Raw genomic sequence first — 20,742 nt, forward strand, 5'->3', positions numbered from 1 at the left:
TTTGTGGACATTAATAAAGAAAGAGTATAAAAATTGCATGGATATATTATTTTCATATAGATATAAATAGTTCTTTACAGAATTAAGCCATATTCCCATATGGGAATATACCACATTTTCCCACGTTATGATTATTGCAATAAATCTATTTTGTGATATAATTGATTTGTTTTCAAAAAAGTAAACATCAACTTTATTATTATGAGCTGTAGTCATCTCAGCGTACTGTGGAACATTAAAATTTATTAATTCTATGTTTTGACGCCTATCAAACCTTTCTCTACCCTGAAACCATAATGCCAAGGCTTCAGTACTTATTATTCCAATTTCAGATATAGTTTTACTAAACTTTCACATAGCAGTGATAAAATGTTGTATTCAACTTTCTGTTGTGAAATATTGCTGATTTCACCTAATATAATAGCCTTCAGTTGGATCCCTTTTTTGGGTGATGGTAGAATTTCATTCTTTTTATTCTTTTTATATTCTGTTGCCTCCATGTATTGAATTTTCTTCACCTATTTATGAATCAATTGACACCTATATTGATTCCATACCTCATTACTGTGAATAAGGCCAGGCATGAGAGCACAAGTTCTCTTTGATGTATTAATTTCAGTTAATTCAAACATATGACTAGATATGGAATAGCTGCATCAGATCTTTTTTTTTTAATTTTGGGGGTAACATCCACATTGGTCTCCACAATGTCCGTACTAAAGTTCATTCTCATTAACAATTTATAAGGGCTCCTTTTTCTATACATCCTCATGAGCATTTACTTATGGCCTGAGAATAGTCACTCCAACTGTTGTTTTAATTTGCATAATTGGTTCCTAAAATTATAGAACTCCTAAACAGACCAATAACCAAGAGGGAGTTTAAACAACCTCCTAACAAAGGAAAGCCTAGTACCAGATGGCTTTACTGCTGAACTCTATCAAATTTTTAAAGAGGAACTAACTTCAATTCTCAAACCATTCAAAACATTTGCAAGGGAAGCAATCCTGCCAAACTACATCTATAAGGCCAGCATCACCTAAAGTCCTAAAGCAGAAAAGGATAGAAGAAAGATACTCATAGATGAATATTCCTGATCAACAGATATAAAGACCCAAACAAAATAACAGTTAATTGAATCCAATGACACGTCAGAAAGATCATTCACCGGGCAAGTTGAATTTATCTCTGGTTTGCAAGAATGGTCCATCATATAGAAATAAATAAATATGACACACCACACTATTCATATGATTATCTCAATGAATGCTAAGAAATCAGTTGATTAAATACATCATCTAATGATAAAAGTCTTTATTCTTTAACACAGTCAAGGCAAAATATTACAAACCCACACCAAGCCTTATGTGGAGAAGTATGAAATATTTCCACTAAGATCCAGAACCAGACATGGATGTCCACACTCAACACTGGTATTCAACATAGTTTCCAAAGATTTATGCAGAGCCATTAGGTAGGAACAGGAAATTAAAGGGATACCAAATGGAAAGGAGAAAGTAAAATTTTCCTTGTTTGCAGATGACATGTTCCTATATATAGTGAAACCAAAGGACTCCACCAAGAGACTATTGCAACTCATAACAGTGTTTGGTAAAGCTGCAAAAAATAAATTCTATACACAAAAATAAATAACATTTGTATGCACAGAAAATATCATGACAGAGAATAAATTCGTAAGATCAGTATCATTTTCAATATTTACTAAAAATTTAAATCCCTTAAATAAACTTAACCCAGAATGTGAAAAATCTGTATAATGAAAACTACAAAACATTAAAAAAAGAAATAGAAGACACACAACAAAATAGAAAACTTTTCCATGTCTGTGTATTGGAAGAATTAATACAATCAAAATACCCATATTACCCAAAGCAATTCACAAATTCAGCATAATCCCTATCAAAATATCAGCCTTATTATTCTCATGTCTAGAAAAAATTTATACTAAAATTAATATGAAAACAAGAGATCTATGATAGCTAAAGCACTAGTAAAGAAATAAAACAAAACTGAGGGTATCACAATATTGGATTTCAAGACACACTATACAGGGAAGTTATAATCAAAACAACCTGGTACTGGCACAACAACAGACATGACAACCTACAGAACAGAATAGAAAGTCCAGAAACTAACCCACACATCTACAACCAACTAATCTTTTACAAATGAGCTAAAATCAATCCCTGGTGAAATGAGAGTCTTCAACAAATTATGTTGAAAAATTATATCCACACTTACAGAAGCATGAAACAATACGCCTACATTTCATCTTATATAACAATCAACTCAACATGGACTAAAGGTCTAAATCTATGTCCTGATATAATCAAATTACATCCCACTCTCTTCAACTTGTCACTTCACAAATGCCTAAAAATTCAACAATGATTTAGATATGACACCAAACACAGGTGACAAAAATGAAAATAAGGAAATAGGACTGTAAAAAACAAACAAAAAAACTACATGCTAAAGGAAAAGATAAAAACATAAAGCAAATAATGGGAGAAAATTTTGGCAAACAGTATGATAAGGGAATAATACATAAGACACACAGAAATCAAAAGCAAATATAATAAAAACTGATAAATGACCTAATTAGTTTGGACAAATGATCTGACCAGTTGTTCCAGTGAAGATATGCAAACAGCCAACAGGTATCTGAAAAGGGGCTCAGCATGGATCATCAAGACTAAAATGGTTATCATTTCACATATGTAAAAATAGATATTATCAAAAAGTATGAAAAAAGGTAACAAGTATTGAACCAGGTGTGAAGAAATGGGAACATACAAATTGGTTGTAGGAATGTAAATTGGTACATCCACCATGAAAAACACTATGGAGATGCCTCTAAAAATGGAACAAATGACAAAACAATCTCATTAATTTATGTGCATCCATAAGAAATAAAATCACTATCTCAAAGGTAAACATGTTCATGGAAGCATTATTTATAAGAACAAGATATTGAAATAACCACATTTTCTGTCAACAGATCAAAAGATAGAGCATGACACTCACACAATGGAATCACATTCAACCTTAAAAAATAAATCCTGACGTTTTGTCACAACATGGATCCCCAAGTTACAATGTGGACATTAGGCTGCTTGACATAACACAGAGAAAAATAAATGCTACTCATTTGTGGAATCTAAGAAAGTCAATCATAAGCACAGAATATAATAAGGGTTGTGAGGGGCTAAGGGTGAAAGAAACTGGAAGATGTTAGATGAATGACACATTTGCAGTTAGGAGATAAATTAACATTGAGATGTATAATAGAGCACAGTAATGATATGAATACAGTATTAGATACAACAGGTTATATCTGAAATATCTTTTAAAAACTATGTAAGGTGATGGTTAGTTAATTGTTCTAGTCATTTCATAATATAAATGGATAAGGGGACACCAAAAGGTTTTTGATAAAGGGCTTAAAATATAATGTGAATATTCCATAAGCTTTTAAAAGTTCCCCACAATGCAAAACAACAAGTTGCAGGTCTTGCATGTATACAAATTTTGTTTGTCAATTATACTTACATAATCTTTAAAAAATCACCCTCTATCAAAATGAAAAATGAAAAAAAAAACTAACTTAGGAATGCAGGCTTATATCTTTGAGGTGAGAAGATAATCACGAAACATAAATAGATTTTAAAACCGATAAATATGTGACCAGCTAAAATTTGTATTTTGAAAGTTCAGAGACAGATGACAGCCTGTCCATGTAATGAGCAGGGCTAAGATGACATCCAAACATCAATGTACAGTGTCCTCCTGCCCCCCCCCCACACAACCTGTACAAAAACCTGAGTCAAATAAAACTGCTTTGTTTTTAATTTTTCTAGTCTAGGACACTGTTATTGTGAGCAGAAAGCGGAGGCAAGATTCTTAGCATGAGCTATGCTGAGGCCCTGCTTCTCACAAAATCAGAAAACAAGGGAATGAAGTCAGTCTTGAAAAAATAACGGAGCACTCCATGAAAGACAACTCCTCCCCTGCATGAACCCCACACACAGGGTCTGGGTTCTCCCTGGTGTCCATCGCGTGCTCACCGCACAATCTGGGAGGCCGGGGATGCCACCAACACTGGTTCTCAGAAACTGGTCCAGCCGACAACTGGCTGTGAGGAGACAGGACTCCAGGAGTCCCAGCTGCCAGCCCAACCCCGACACCGCAGACCAGAGTGGGCCGAGGGAAGGGCCGTGCCAGCAGGGAGATGCGGCCCACAGATTCCCAGAGAGGACCCTGGGGAGGCCCGCCTCAGACCAGCCTTCTCCACAACTTTCCCCAACTCCTCCTTCCCCACATCTGCATGCCGGGACTCTCACACTCACCACGACAGCTTCCGAGGGGAGAGCTGTCCTGACGCTGAGTTACACCAGAATTCAGTAAACACCAGAGGCCCCGCCCTGGACCTCTCTCCACTGTGACGCTGGAAGACTATTATGGAGTCAAGATCTCGCGTGATTACGTAGCATTCATGCCCCATGCCTGATTGGACAGCGTGGATATCCTTGAGCGTGCACAACATTACCAAAGTCGCATCAATCAGCATCCTCCACAGTGCTGACAATCAACTTCAGATTTTGCGGGAAGGAATAATAAGAGGTGAGTCCTGTGTTCCGTTCTGAAATTGTGTCCTGCCACGGGGGTTTTCACCTCCCTGGTCCACCACCTGCTGGGCCCACTCCTGCCTCCAGGGTCTTTCCTGCAAGGATCCTACCTGGGCTCACAGTAACCTGCTTCAGATCAGTAACAATTTAAAGGCTGTTTATTAGCTCCTGCGTACTTTTCAGTTCTTTCTTTTTTTTATATTGCTTTAAAGAACATTTAGAGACAGATAATTTAATCCTTTTGTTTCCATTTCTCTTGCAGATTTTTTTCTAGTCTGTCTATTGTCCTTTAGTATTATTTTTATTTGTTTTATACTGATTCTTTGTAATGACTGGATTTTATGATCTTTCTAGTAATCTCATTTATCAGTTATTTTTTAAGATTTTCATCAATTATCTGTGTATAAGCATAATCCAAAATATTCACGTTGTATTACATAGGAATTGAGCTTTACAATTTGTTTGTTTTTTGCTGCTTACTTCCCTGACCACTCTTGCAGTAGAAAGTTGGAGAGAGAAAGTGCAGGCATTGTCTAAGTTTACTTCCAGGGAAAATACTTTCAATGATCCTGTATTAGCTGTGTAGTTTTTTATAGGTTCCTTGTGCTCTTGATCATATAAGGAGATCACTGACTTTTCTCTTGTTTTCCTAGCAGTTTTATTCTGTACTAGATGCTGAACTTTATCCAATGCTTTTCAACACATAATCTACATGATCGTATGATTTCCCTTTACTGTTTGCTTCCTGGATGCCTGGTCTGGAAATCGTAACTACTATTGCATTTTTCATTACTTCTTGCTTGCTATGGATATGTTATGTTTTTATGAAGTGAGTTCATTTATTATATTGATATTTTGCTTAAGATACTTGTAGCTGTGTTTATTGAAGGGGTACTTTAAAAAAAGTAAGTTCTGGTCCATTTGCATCATCTTTAATGTAATGTTGATTTTCCAAAAGAAATTTTAAAAAAAGTTTTTTATCTGCTTATTTCCATTTTGAGTATGTATGGGAAATGTAGATTTGCAACTTCCTCTCAAACAGTATTTTTCACTTTATGTTTCTGTGTGGGAGCAAACTGTTGAAATCTTTACTTAATGTATGCTAAACTGATCTTCTGTATATAAAGAGAATCAAAAATGAATCTTGATGTGAATGGAAGGGGAGAGGGAGTGGGAAAGGGGAGGGTTGTGGGTGGGAAGGACGTTACTGGGGGGAAGCCATTGTAATCCATAAGCTGTACTTTAGAAATTTATATTCATTAAATAAAAGTTAAAAAAAAGAAAGTCTGGGGTATTCTTTAAATCTGTATCTGAAATTTAGATTTGTGAGACTTTTTTCATTATTGGTTTGTTGGAATTTTTTAAATGTGATTCAACTTACTTGGTTTATATGAGTTTTTCTAATTTGTATTTTGTTTTGGAAACTGATTTTCAAAATACAATGAATTTTGAAGTCTGTAGTCATATTTTTACCTCTAAGGTTTTACAGCTTTCTCCTTATATCTTAGGAAATGATTACTATCTATAGAAAATAATGATCTTGTTTAACGTATGAAGACATTTGTTTGTGTTACTGTTCCATTTGTTTCCTTAAATGCTTTTTCTAATGGTTTGTTAACATTGCTAACATTTTTCTTAAAAAAACATTATATCCTTGTTTATTTGTGGTACTTTATATGGTATTTCATAGATATCTGTCATTATCTTTTTCTCTTGCTTTTATTAAATATTCTTTCAATATTTTTGATTCTTGACAAAGAATATGTAATCTTTGATTTTCAGTGTTTTAACATCATTATTTAAAGCTGTACATTATCTCTAGGCATTGATTTATCTGCATTCTCTTATTCCCTCTTGTGTTTCCAAACCCTGTATATTCAGGCCCTGTGTGTCTCCCAGTGTTTTGACCCCCATGGGACTGCAGCCATCACAGGCTAAATGTATCTCAATGTCTGCAACCCATATGTTCTGATTGGTAACAGATTCATTGCACTCCTTTTCTTTACTCTTGTGTGCCTAGTAATCTCAGCACATCAACTACTATTTCCATGTCTGGAAAAGAGCTGAGCCCTCAAAACCTATCACATCCTCATAGAGCCATGTCTCTCCTGATTTCATTTAGTGAAGCAACTAAAATTTCCCAGACATCTTAGACATTCCATTATTTACTATTGACAATATCTGAATCATCTGATCTGTTCTGATCATCAGTTTTTATTTTTTTCTTTATGAGGATATTAGTTAATTGCCAAATTGTATTGATGCTAATGAGATTCATATACCTGATTTTTCTATTTACTGGAGTGTCCTGAATGGCAAAACTCTACCCTCACAGAGCATAAATGAAGATGGTTTTACATATTATATATGTAAAAATAGTTGTTTTTAAAGTGGTCTGGAGAAAAAATAAAATAATGGATAGGTCCTAATGCAGGGGGCAAAGATTACTTTAGCTATAACACTTTGAAAAACTCAACTATGGGCAATTATTTGAGTTTAAAACATAATGACAGGGGCCAGCGCTATGATGTAACAGGTACGGCCACTGCCTGCAGTGCCGGCATCCCATATGGGCATCAGTTCAAGTCCCAGCTATTCCACTTCTGATCCAGCTCTCTGCTATGGCCTGAAAAATCAATGGAAGATGGCCCAAGTCTTTGGGCCCCTTCACCTACATGGGAAACCTGGAAGAAGCTCCTGGTACCTGGCTTTGATCTGTGCAGCAATGGCCATTGTGGCCATCTGGGGAGTGAACCAGCAGATGGAAGACCTCTTTCTCTATTTCTGCCTCTCCTTCTCTCTTTGTGTAACCCTGACTTTCAAATCAATAAATAAATATTTTAAAAAACATAATGATAGAGAGTAACTTTCAGTAAGGAAGCTAGAAAGATTGCTTTAAGTTGAAGCAAAAATATATTTAATGATCTTTATGAGAGAAAGAAAAATATGAAAGTATTGAACTGGAAGATGAAGAAAAAAGTGAATTATGGTGATTACAGTCAATGCAAAGTAATTTATTCTCCAAAATTACTGAGAAAACAGATTGAAAATGTTCTAACTCTGAAAAATGTGCAAGTTTATATGTATGATAATTCACTTTATTAAGCCATTACACAATACATACATATTTCAAAATGATATGTATAATGATACTGCAAAGAAGTTCACATAAGGTGGAATTAAATGATTTAGATTAAGAAAAACTTAAAATAGATTTATAGATAGGGATAATACAAATTTTCAATGTGTTTTTAAAGATCCTTTATATGGATTACAAATTTTCTTGCACAAAAATGAACTTGTCTTTGAATTTCATTCACCTCAAATATTTTGAAATACTCATTGTATGTAATATGTGACTATATACTGTATATGTTTTAGTTTTTATTTATTTTTTCAAGTGAATAAATAAAAATGAGAAGTTACTGGTGAACTTGAAGCATAGAGATCGTTTTTTTGTCTCTGGTGTTTTAAGAGACAACATATCCTGTAGACACTGGACAGTAAAAGGATAAGAGTAATTGGTAAGACCACATTAGGGCCAGCGCCATGGATCAATAGGCTAATCTTCCACCTGCAGCACTGGCACACTGGGTTCTAGTCCTGTTTGGGGTGCCAGATTCTCTCTCCTGCTTTTGGTTAGTTGGTCCAGTGTTGTTTCAATTTTGCTTATTTTTTCAATAAAACAGCGCTTTGTTTTGCTGCTCTTTGTTATTTTTTGGATTAAATTTTGTTGGTTTGTTCTCTAGTTTTAATTATTTCTTTTCTCCTATTAAGTTTGGGTTTGGTTTGTGTAGAGTTTCTAGATCCCTGTTATTGACTGGTAGCTCATTTATTTGCTGCCTTTCCAATTTCTTGATGTAGGCACCTATTGCTATAAGCATTTATCTTTTTTAAACTTTTATTTAGTGAATATCAATTTCCAAAGTACAGTTTATGGATTACAGTACCCTCCCACTGCTTTTGCTGTATCCCATAAGTTTTGATATGTTGTGTAGTTATCTTCATTTGCTTCTAGAAAGTTTTGATTTCTCTTTTGATTTCTTCAGTGACCCCCTCTTCATTCAGGAGCATATTGTTCAGTCTCCACATGTTTGCATATGCTCTAGAGATTCCTGAGTTGCTGATTTCCAGATTCATTCCATTGTGGTCTGAGAAGATGCATGGTATGATTTTGATTGTTTTGAATTTGCCAAGACTTGCTTTATGGCCTAGTATGTGGTTAATCCTAGAGGAAGTTCCAAGCACTGCTGAAAAGAATGTATATTCAGCAACTGTAGGGTGAAAAGTCCTGTAGATATCAGTTAAGTCCATTTGGTCTAGTGTTGATTAAATCTGTTGTTTCCTTTGTTGATTTTCTGTCTGGTTGATCTCTCCATTGCTGAAATTGGAGTATTGAAGTCCTCCAATACTATTGTATTGGAGTCTAAGTCTCCTTTTAACACCCTTAACATACCTTTTAAATAGCCTTGTGCCCTGTAATTAGCTGCATATACATTTATAATAGTTACATCTTCCTGTTGAATTGATCCCTTAATCATTATATAGTGCCCCTCTTTGTCTCTCTTAACAGTTTTTGTGTTAAAGTTTATTTTGCCTGATATTAAGATGGCTATGCCAGCTCTTTTTTGATTTCTGTTGGCATGGAATATCTTTTTCCAATCTTTCATTTTGCATACACCTATACTATACTTAGGTTCTCTAATGGATCTCATTGTGCCCTGCTCACTAATGCTCTCTCCCTGGATTCCTAAATGCTACCATAGCAGCCTTGTCATTCCTCATGTAAATTTGACCACTTTACTGACCTCACAATATAGATGCCAGCCATCATCACCCATTTGCTCTTGTCCACAAATCCACAAACTTCACTTGTTGGGTAGGGATTTTTCAGGGAATTTACAACACTGTAATTATAAGCAGATTGCAATCCTGGGTGGATCTAATAGGTGCTGGCAGGATATTTGACATTTGCATCCAAGAAAAAGGACTGTGCACACTCATCATCCAGCACACAAATTTATCATCAGCAAATCACCTCTGTCTCTTATCTAAAAGCCCATAGAAACATAAAGAGACCAGAGAGAAGCTGTGTCTGGCATGGTGGACAAGGATAGCAAGAATCCCAAAACTCCAATCTTGCACCATGAGCAGATATAACCATCAAAGCAAGCAGTCAAGTGAACTCATACCAACCTTCATTAGTATTCTTTGTATCAGGTGCACTACCAGATATCCAAGCTGAAACTGCTCTACACAAGACCACAGGCCAGATTCACAACAATCTTTTTTTTTTGACAGGCAGAGTGGACATTGAGAGAGAGAAACAGAGAGACAGGTCTTCCTTTGGCATTGGTTCACCCTGCAATGACCGCCGTGGCTGGCACGCTGCAGCTGGTGCACCATGCTGATCTGATGGCAGGAGTCAGGTGCTTTTCCTGGTCTCCCATGGGGTGCAGGGCCCAAGCACTTGTGCCATCCTCCACTGCACTCCCTGGTCACAGAAGAGAGCTGGCCTGGAAGAGGGGCAACTGGGACAGAATCCGGCACCCTGACCAGGACTAGAACCCGGTATGCTGGTGTCGCAAGGCAGAGGATTAGCCTAGTGAGCCACGGTGCCGGCATAGATTCACAATCTTGACAGGATATGAAAGGCCTGGGTTGTGGTCTGATGCGCAATACAAACTTTTTGTACCATTTGCCTCCACTGTCAGTTGATGTGACTAGTATTGTATATGCACCCAACTACATGGCTCCTGGCTATTTAAAATATGTTAATGTATCTAAAGGGAGACATCGACTCCAGTAGAGTAGTAATGGGGAACTTCAACACCCAAATTTCATCCAAAGATCAAACTAGACAGGATATCAACAAAGAAATAACAGAGCTAATTGACACTATGGACAAAATGGACCTAACTGATATCTACATAACGTTTCACCACATAGTTGCAGAATACACATTCTTCTCACTAATGTATGGAACTTTCTTTAAGAAAGAACATAGGTTACGCCATGAAACAAGTCTCAGCAAATTCAAAATATGCAAAATCATATCATGCATCTTCTGTGACCACCATACAATGAAACTAGAAATCAGTAACTCAGGAATCTCTAGATCACTTGCAAAAATATGGAGACTGAACAATATGCTCCTGAATTAGCAGTGGATCATACAAGGAATTAAAAAATAAATCAAAAATTTCTGGGAACAAATGAAGACAACAGTGCACCATATCAAAACTTAAGGAATACTGCAACAGCACTGTTAAGGAGGAAGTTTATAGCAATCAGTGCCTACATGAAGAAATTGGAAATGTACCAAATAAGTGAGCTATCATTTCATCTCAAGGGTCTAGAAAAACAATAAGCAAACAAAAATTAATAGAAAAAAGTAATTATTATGATTATAGAATGATTAAACCAAATGGAAATCCTCCCCCAAAATAAAAAAAAAAAGATCACTAAAATGAAAAACTGTTTTTTTTGAAAAAATAAAGAAAAGTGATACACCATTGACACAAATAACAAAAAATGAGGGAGAAGACCCAATTCAATAAAATCACAAATGAAAAAGTAAATGTAACAACAGATACCACAGAAATAAAAAAGGATTATCATGAATTACTACAAAGAGTTGTATGCCAACATATTGGGAAAACTAGAAGAAATGGATGGATTCCTAGAGACATGCAGTCCACAAAAATTGAGTCAGGAAGAGATAAGACATAAAAAACCTAGAGAGACAAATAACCAAGATGGAAATTAAGCCAGTAAGAAAAACCCTCTAAACAAAAGTCTAGGACTGGACAGCCTCACTGCTAAATTCTACCAAACATTTAAAGAACTAATTATAATTCTGCTCAAGCCATTCAAAAAGAATTGAAGGGAAGGAATACTCCTAAACTCCTTCTGTGAATCCTGCATTACCTTAATTCCTAAACCAGAAAAAAGATGTAACAGAGAAAGAGAACTATAGACCAATATTCACGATGAAAATAGATGAAAAAATCCTCAACAGAATATTAGCTAACCAAATTCAACAACAACATCAGAAAAAAAAATTAACCAGAACCAAATGGGATTTACCCTGGTATATAGGGATGGTTCTACATTTGCAAATCAAACAAAGTGATACATCATATTAACAAGTGGAAGAACAAAACCCATATGGTTATCTCAATAGAAGTAGAGAAAGCATTTGACAAAATAGAATATCCTTTCATGATGACATCATTAATTAAATTGGGTATAGGAGGAAAATTCCTCAAACAAGACAATTTATGACAAATCCATGGCAAGCATCTTCTTGAGTGAACAAAAGTGAGAAGCATTCTCCCTAAGATCCAGGACCAGACAAGGATGGCCACTCTCACCACTAATATTTAATATAGTCCTGGAATTTTTAGCCAGTTCATTAAGCAAGAAAATGAAATCAAAGGTATACAAATTGGAAAGGTAGCACCAAAAGCAATTTACAGATTCAATACAATGCCAATCAAAATACCAATGACATTCTTCACTCATCTTGCAAAAATGATGAAACTCCTGTGGAAACACATGAGACCCCAAATAGCTAAAGCAATCTTACACAACAAAAACAAAATCAGAGCCATCAAGACATGCTACAGGGCAACAATAATCAAAGCAGCCTGGTACTGGCATAAAAACATATGATACCAATGGAACAGAATAGGAACTAAAGAAAACATCCATGCATCTACAATCAACTTATCTTTGATGTAGGAGCTGAATCAATCCCTGGAACAAGGACAGTCATTTCAATCAATGGTGCTGGGAGAACTGGTTCTTTGCATGCAGAAATATGAAGCTAGACCCCTACTTTACACCTTACATAAAACTGAGCTTAAAATGGATCACATAATTCAATCTACAAACTGATGCAATCAAATTATTAGAGAATATTGGGGAAACTCTGCAACACATTGGCATAGGAAAAGACTTCTTGGAAAAGACCTCAAAAACACAGGCAATCAAAGCCATAATTGGCAAATGGGATTACATCAATCTGAGAAGCCTCTGTATTACAAAAGGAATAATCAGCAAAGTGAAGAGACAACCTACTGCATATGAAAAAATGTTGGCAAAACATGCAACTGATAAAGGGTGAACAATCAGAATCTATGAAGTACTTAAGAAATTCAACAACAAAACAAACAATCCAGTTAAAAATTGGAAAAGGACTAGTAGAGACGTTTTAAAGAGAGGAAATTCAAATGGCCAGGAAATCCTTGAAACAAAGCTTTGTATCACTAGCCATCAGACAAATGCAAATCAAATCACAATGAGGTTTCTTACTCCAGTTAAAATGGCTCTCATGCGGATATCAACAAACAACAAATGCTAGTGAGGATGTGGGGAAATGGTACTCTATTCCACTCTTATGGGATGTGAACTGCTCTAGCCACTGTGAAAGACAGTATAGAGATACCTCAGAAATCAAAATATAGACCTACCATATGATCCAGCCATCTTACTCATGAGAATTTACCCAAACTACAAGAAATCAGCATATGAAGGAGTTATCTGTGCCCCTATGTGCATTGCAGCACAATTTACAATAGCTTAGACCAGCAATCAACTCAGATGTCCATCAGTTTTTGACTAGAAAAACTAAACTATGCTATATATACACTATGCAGTATCCTGTCTTTTGCAACAAGATGGGCACTATCAGAAACCGTTTTACTAAGTGAAATAAGCCAGTCCTTAAAGGACAGATATCATATGTTTTCCTTGATCTGAGGTAACTAATAGAATATCTTAAATGCAATGTAGTGAAATAGACATTTTGAGATTTGATGATTTTACAGCCTCTGTCTCTTCCATTAAGGAACAGTGTTTTTTGTTTTTCCTCTTCATACTATTTGTTGAATTCTTTTGTTTAGTGTAGGGTTAACTATATGATTTTTAAGTAAATTGAACATAGATCTTGGTAAAAATTAGGAGTGGGAGTGTGAGAAGGAGGAGGAGGAAGGTCTGGGGTATGGGCGGGAAATAGGGTGGGGGGAAGTATCACTATGTTCCTAAATCTGTATATAGGAAATACATGAGATTTGTATAACAAGCAAAATTTTAAAAATAAAGACATTTCATTTCCATTGGAGATATCTATCTATCTATCTATCTATCTATCTATCTATCTATCTATCTTTTTAGATCTATCTATCTATATCTCCATCTCCAATAGTGGCACTGCTGGAACATACAGTAGTTCTTTCAGATTTATTGGGAATATTAATGCTTTTTGGGGGATATACTTAATTACATTGCCATCCATTGTCTTTGCCTTTTAGGTAACAGGCAATATATTTAGAATTAAATAATAACTTATTGTAGCTTTCATTTGCATTTTCCTGGTGATTACTTATGTTCATTAACCTGTTACTCATTTCTACACTTCCTTTGAGAGATGTATGTTTAAATGTGTTGTTCATTTATAAATTGTATTATTTGTTTGTTTGCTATTAAACTGAGTTTCTCATATGTATTAGTTATTAACACATTTTCATATATATTGAATATAAATATTTTCTCCCATTTTTAAAATTTATCTTTTTATTTTTATAAATTGTTGCTTCATTTCTTAAAATTTTATTTGTTATAGAAGTTTCATGTATTTTATATATAAAATTTTAATAACATAGTAATACACCCACCCTACCCTCCTTCCTGCCCATGCTCCAACCATTCTTCCACTTCACTCTCCCATTCCCACTCTCAATTTTTACTAAGATATATTTTCCATTTACTTAATGATCATAAAGTTAACCCTACATTAAGTGAAGGAGTTCAACAAATGGTATGAAGAAAAAAGATGCTGTCCCTCAGCAGAAGAGACAAGGCTGTAAACAATCATCAAATCTCAAAATGTCCATTTCACTATAACATGTTATATTTTAGATACACTATTAGTTTAGCACTGATCAGGGGAAATATATGATATCTGTCATTTTGGGTGTGGATTATTTCACTTATTATTTTTAAGTGAAATTTTAAGCCAAGTGCAGAAAGACAAGCATTGTGTGATTTCACTCATGTGGAATCTAAACAGTTGATCTAATGTAAATTAGGTATATAATGGTGGTTACTAGAGTCTGGGGAGAGTAGGAGGGAAGTGTAGGATGGAGAAAAAATGATGAACAGATACTAAGACATAGATAGATAGGAAAAAGAATTTCTGGTGTTCTATTGTACAGTTGATTGACTATAGATAATGAGAATGTATTATATATTATTCTAAAATAAACTGGGTGAAGGGCTTTTCAGTATTTTATCCATAAAGAAATGATGTTTGAGGAGGCAGATATATTAGCCCTGATTATACATTAAATTATAAATGTATACAAATATCAAGTCATAACATGATATTCCATAAATACGTATAAATTTTTGTGCTCATTCACAAGAAATTTTAAAAGTACTACAGAGGAAGAAGGAAGGAGAGGGAGAGAGAAGTGCAGGGGAAGAGGGGAGAAGGGAAAAAGGAGAGGGAGGGGAGAATCAGGGAGGGGAAAAGGAAAGTGATGGAGGAGGGCCAGGTGGAAGGAATTAAAGAAGGCAAAGCCAAATATTAAGATTAAAAAGGCCTGCACCGTGGCTCACTAGGCTAATCCTCCACCTTGCGGCACTGGCACACGGGGTTCTAGTCCCGGTCAGGGCACCGGATTCTGTCCCCCTTGCCCCTCTTCCAGGCCAGCTCTCTGCTGGGAGTGCAGTGGAGGATGGCCCAAGTGCTTGGGCCCTGCACCCCATGGGAGACCAGGATAAGTACCTGGCTCCTGCCATCAGAGCAGCTTGTGTGCTGCCTGCAGTGCACTGGACGCAGCAGCCATTGGAGGGTGAACCAATGGGAAAGGAAGACCTGTCTCTCTGTCTCTCTCTCACTGTCCACTCTGCCTGTCAAAAAAAAAAAAAGATTAAAAAGAAATGTTGAACAAGAAAATATTTTTACCAGCTTTGTGCAAACAAAATGGAAATATATAAATTCATGCAAATAGAGATAAAATATTAAAATACAGCTATTCTTTTCAACATTCATTGATTCATTAATTCATTTATTAATTTTATTAAATTACACAATTTGTAATACTTATGCCAAAAATTGGGAGAGAGTAAAAAAGACACTGTTATTTCAAACCAGATAATGTCACTGAGAATATTACATTTCTTTTTTTAAAGATTTATTTTATTTATTTGAAAGGTAGAGTTACAGACAGAGAAAAGGAGAGAGAGAATGAGATATCTTTCACCCACTGGTTCACTACTCAAATGATTGCAATGACTAGGCCTGGGTCACTCAGAAGCCAGGAGATTCATCTGAGTCTTCCATGTGGATGCAAGGGCCCAAGGACTTTGGCCATCTTCTGCTGCTATCCCAGGTGCAATATTAGAAAGCTGAATCAAGAGAGAAGCAGTCAGGGCTCAAACTAGTGAGACTACAAAGCAACAGCTTTTCCTGCTAAGCCACAATGCTGTCCCTCTTGATATCTTCAAAATCATCTTTACTATATTTTCAGTAGCAGGTAAACAATTGATTGTTTTGAAATAAACTGTCACTACACTGGTTGGTTGCTTGCAAAAAATAAAAGAAAAATTTCTCTTAATAAAGATAGGATCATTCAGAACCTCAAATTATGTCTCATTTTTTTCATACAGAGTATCTAACATACAACTTAAATTTAATAGACATGCTGAGAAGAAAGATATATGAACAGAATGACTGGAGATCTAGATATTGGAGTTATCCAGACTAGAATAGAGATAACTGACACATATTCAAGATTCATGATAAGACAGTTTTCACAGAGAAATAAAAATTAGTATAAAAATCACATAGAAATACTTTAACACAAAAATAGAAAAACTAAAATAAGAAGTCAGTGAATGAAATTAATAACAGCTTAGAAAAAACTAAAGTGAAAGTTAGAGAAGTGGAATATTTGCTGGCCTTCAGAATTCATGGAGGATTGGCTCCAATGCCACTCACAGATATCCAAATCCATGGATTCCTAAATCTCTTATATAAAATGGCATAGTATTTATACATAACATAGTCACATCTTCTGGCACACCTTAAATCATCTGGATTTACTTAAGTACTTACTAAAATGTAAATGCTATGAAAATAATTATTGTATTATTGAAGGAATAACGACAAGAAATCTTTGAATGTACAGTTAAATCTATACATGTAGATTTCTTTTTTTTTGGAAAAATTTTTATTTTAATTTTTTTTACTTTTCCAAATGCAATTTTTAGGTATATTCACTTAGGTGTTTAAGTGAATACATAAAAGACTCAGAGGGGGAAGTTACCAGTACTATGGCAGGGTAAAGGGTACAAATTCCTCTTTTTCCCCTGGCTTCCACTTTGCAAGAGGGAACACCTAACAGAATCCAGTCCAGGATATCACTATACTAGTCCTGTGCTTTGAAAAAATATCTGGCTACATATGATTCTGAATACATCAAATGCTGCTCTTGCCCTTAAGACTTCTAACAGTAGTTATGAATTATCCTGAAAAAACTTTAAGGTAAAAGCCAGAATATATCATGTCTTCCCAGATTTTTTGAAGCAGATTGTCAAATTCTTCAGCTTAAAAAAAAAGTCTGAAAAAGACTGCTGCTATATTGTTCAAAGAATTGCATTCCTGCATTCCTATAAAATGGACGTGGCCTATGTAGCTCATTCCATAAACACATTTAATATAAAAGTTTTCATATTTTTAGCAAGGATAAGTAATAGCAAAGAGCTTTTATTCCATTGTCCTCTGGTATGTTAGTTTATCTGTATTGAATATTTTTCTAACAAACATTTTGAAAAGTTTATTATCATTTTCTCTTTGATTACATACCAGTTACTTAACTATGTGGTTTTAAAAGATAATCTGCTTTAAATTCTCAGTCAATACTAAAAAAGTATATAGCTTATCCTAATTGTTAACATTTACAAAACTTATAGTTCATTCAAATAAAAAATAATGCTCTTTTTGTAAATAGTGCATACAAAGCACAAGAGCTTCTTAGTATATTTAATGAAGCCAAACACCTTAGCATCAACAGAAACATCTTTTTATCTTAAACTAAATTTTCAAGCAGCATGCCATTTAATTCATACTGAACTAAATTTCCAAAACAATATGATTTTTGCTTAATGATTTGCATAATTTAATCTTGATAGGTACTTCAGGAAACATATAGTTTTACTGTCATAATTTTGATGAGAAGACAAAAATAATATAGATACCACTGGAGGATTAACAGGACAAATAATAGAGATATTACTGGAGGGCAAATCCATTGACCCAAAAGGAATTCTTAACAGAAGTTCAATACTTTTACTAAGTTAAGTAGGAGAAATGACCAAAAAAGATGTTTGTAAAAACCTAAGCCCACAAAAATGTATCAGAAGTCAATAATGTTACAGATTTTCCTACAATTACAAAAATCAGAAAAGAAGAAAGGTGTTTCTGATTTAGAATTATTTTCTAAGAACATTGGATTCATTCTCAGAAATGTGTTCTAGCCATTTGATCAGAAAGCTCCAGCTTCAATGTTCATACTTGTTTTCTAATGGGGAGCAAAGTCTAGAAGTAGATTAAAGTCTGATAAAAATGGATGGTGATCTTCAAGTACAGGCCATTTGGACTTTGTAATGAAGTCATAGTTATGACAGGTCACTAAGTCTCAGGCTCATTTCCTATCAGAAGTAAAAAGTAAAAGAAGTCTGGTTTATTTCCTCTACCTTCTTAATAGTAACTAACATTTTACAAATCAAGCACCTTATAATGTGACATAAAATCCTTTAATTCTGAAACAATATCTTAAGTCTCAATTTTTGAAATAAAAAAAAAATCAGATAATCAATAAGTTTTTAAGTAATAAACTGTGCTACCCACATTATTTAGGTGAAAACTGGCCCATGAATTTAGGCCAAGTTTTTGATGGAAGATATTTTTTCTTTGATTCATAAACCATAAAAATTTTAATATGTAATAAGAATCTTTGTTACTTATAACATTCTGTATATTGGATCAAAAGTGTGTTATGTTTTAAGTAACAACTTGCAATCAACTCATATTCTGCATATCCAAATGGTGCCTTCATATGGGAGCCTTTCATCCATGTACAGCATCGATACTTTAATAAAGCGTGAATTTACTTTGCTTGAGGATTAAGTCTCATTCTCCATGGTTAATGCAGGATTGTTCATACCAGCTTTGCCTCTTCCAAGGTTTATGTTGTTTTCTGTCCAAGACTGAGAGTCAATAAGAAGGTGGCTCTGGGATTCTCTCTATGGCTTTGCAGGAAACTGATGGTTTTCAGGATTTTTAGCTGTTGAATTCAGCCCTGCAGGGTAGATGGTTGTTCAGGATCCTGGTTAACAAGTCAGCACTCAGACTTGAGAAAATGGTTACCAACCAGTACTTCTCATCACCAAAAACTTATCTCATTATTTTTTACTGAGACCTGACTTGAATCCATTTTTATCAGTTCCATGTTGAAATACTGGAGTCCTCACTGTGCACTTACTCCTCATGTAGGATCTCTGTCCTTAGTGTGCTGTACATTGAGATTTAATGCTATAACTAGTACTCAAACAGTATTTTTCACTTTATGTTTCTGTGTGGGAGTAAACTGTTGAAATCTTTACTTAATGTATACTAAACTGATCTTCTGTATATAAAGAGAATCAAAAATGAATCTTGATGTGAATGGAAGGGGAGAGGGAGTGGGAAAGGGGAGGGTTGCGGGTGGGAGGGACGGTATGGGGGGAAGCCATTGTAATCCATAAGCTGTACTTTGGAAATTTATATTCATTAAATAAAAGTTAAAAATAAAAAAAATTAAAAAAGAAATACTGGACTCCTGGATGCCTCTAATGTAAATTTGTTTTTGCTGACTAGCCAACAGTGATAGCCAAACAGAGAAGATGAGCTGACAGAAAACTAGCTGCAGCAAAGAATTGAAACCTCATATGGAACTTGGCTTGAGTATTTGGTAGACCACCTATCCAAAATTTGACAAAATACTGTAAGTCTGTAGCAGTCATTAAAATACAGTACAGCAGAGAACAAGCCATGAAAAGAAGGAAGAATTTATAATCTGAAATTCCCACACAATTGTTCACCCATGGGCAATGATGATCCATCTTCAAAATACATTTATTGCAGATGGAACAGGGATGGCAGTGATCTGGTTTTATAAGTTGGCATCTGTCACAGTAGCGGATGGCTCCAGTCATGGCCCTGGTATAAATGGGAAGATTCCTGGCTGCTCACCTAAGAATTTCCTGATGGGGTTGTCCTCTTGGCTCTCTCTCCAACAATTCTTTCTCTGCATAAAAGAGATGACATTCTTTTGAAGGATCCATTGGTAATGTAAAGATAGTTTTCCAGTAGGACCAAACATCATGAAAAGTTGGTGATAAGATATCAAGTACACAACTTGTTCACCAATGTTTTCCATGGAAATTAGTCAGAGCTGGATGGCGAAGGCATAGTATGACCAGCCCAACAGGAAGCTGATGAACTCTGCTGGGATCCAGGACAGCACCCCCCGGCACCACCACCTGATGCTGAGTGGGCCTGAGAGCGCCATCTTCCAGCCGCATCCACCTGCCCAGCTCTGGCCTTGGGGTGGGCTGGCCGCACCTGGCGCTCCTGGGGGTGGAAGCTGGTTGCACTGCGGCTACTGCTGCTGCCGTGGCACTAAGTCCCCAGCCTGCAGACTGGAGCCAGCGCTGTGGACTCCTGGCTCCTCAGCCTGGCAGAGGTGACAGCTGCAGGAGGAGGCAGCTCTACATGTAGATTTAAAAATGCCTCTTCTTTCTGTTTTTTTTTTTGTTTTTGTTGTTCAACACATGCACGCATAATCTCTGTTTATAGAAAGCCAAATCAAAGTGAGAGTAAAATATCCAGTCTTAAAATGGGTAGAAAATAAAAGATGAAAAATGACAATGATGCAGGAATTAAATAAGTCACAGAGAAACTGCTGACATATTTGAATTGTAGGCCCAAGTGGAAAGGATTAAAAAGGAGAAACAACAAAGAGAAACAATGTTGGAGAAG

At 35.5% G+C, this 20,742-nt stretch overlaps 1 pseudogene; it reads right to left on the bottom strand.

The window, feature by feature from the left end:
* Nucleotides 1-18,845: 18,845 nt before the first annotated feature.
* On the bottom strand, nt 18,846-20,272 carry LOC149119238 (palmitoyltransferase ZDHHC2-like; annotated as a pseudogene).
* Between the last annotated feature and the right edge of the window lie 470 nt (nt 20,273-20,742).

This window comes from Oryctolagus cuniculus, chromosome Y (genome assembly GCF_051225735.1).
Source record: "Oryctolagus cuniculus isolate XC-2025 breed Fujian yellow rabbit chromosome Y, ASM5122573v1, whole genome shotgun sequence".
NCBI classification, from domain to species: Eukaryota; Metazoa; Chordata; class Mammalia; order Lagomorpha; family Leporidae; genus Oryctolagus; species Oryctolagus cuniculus.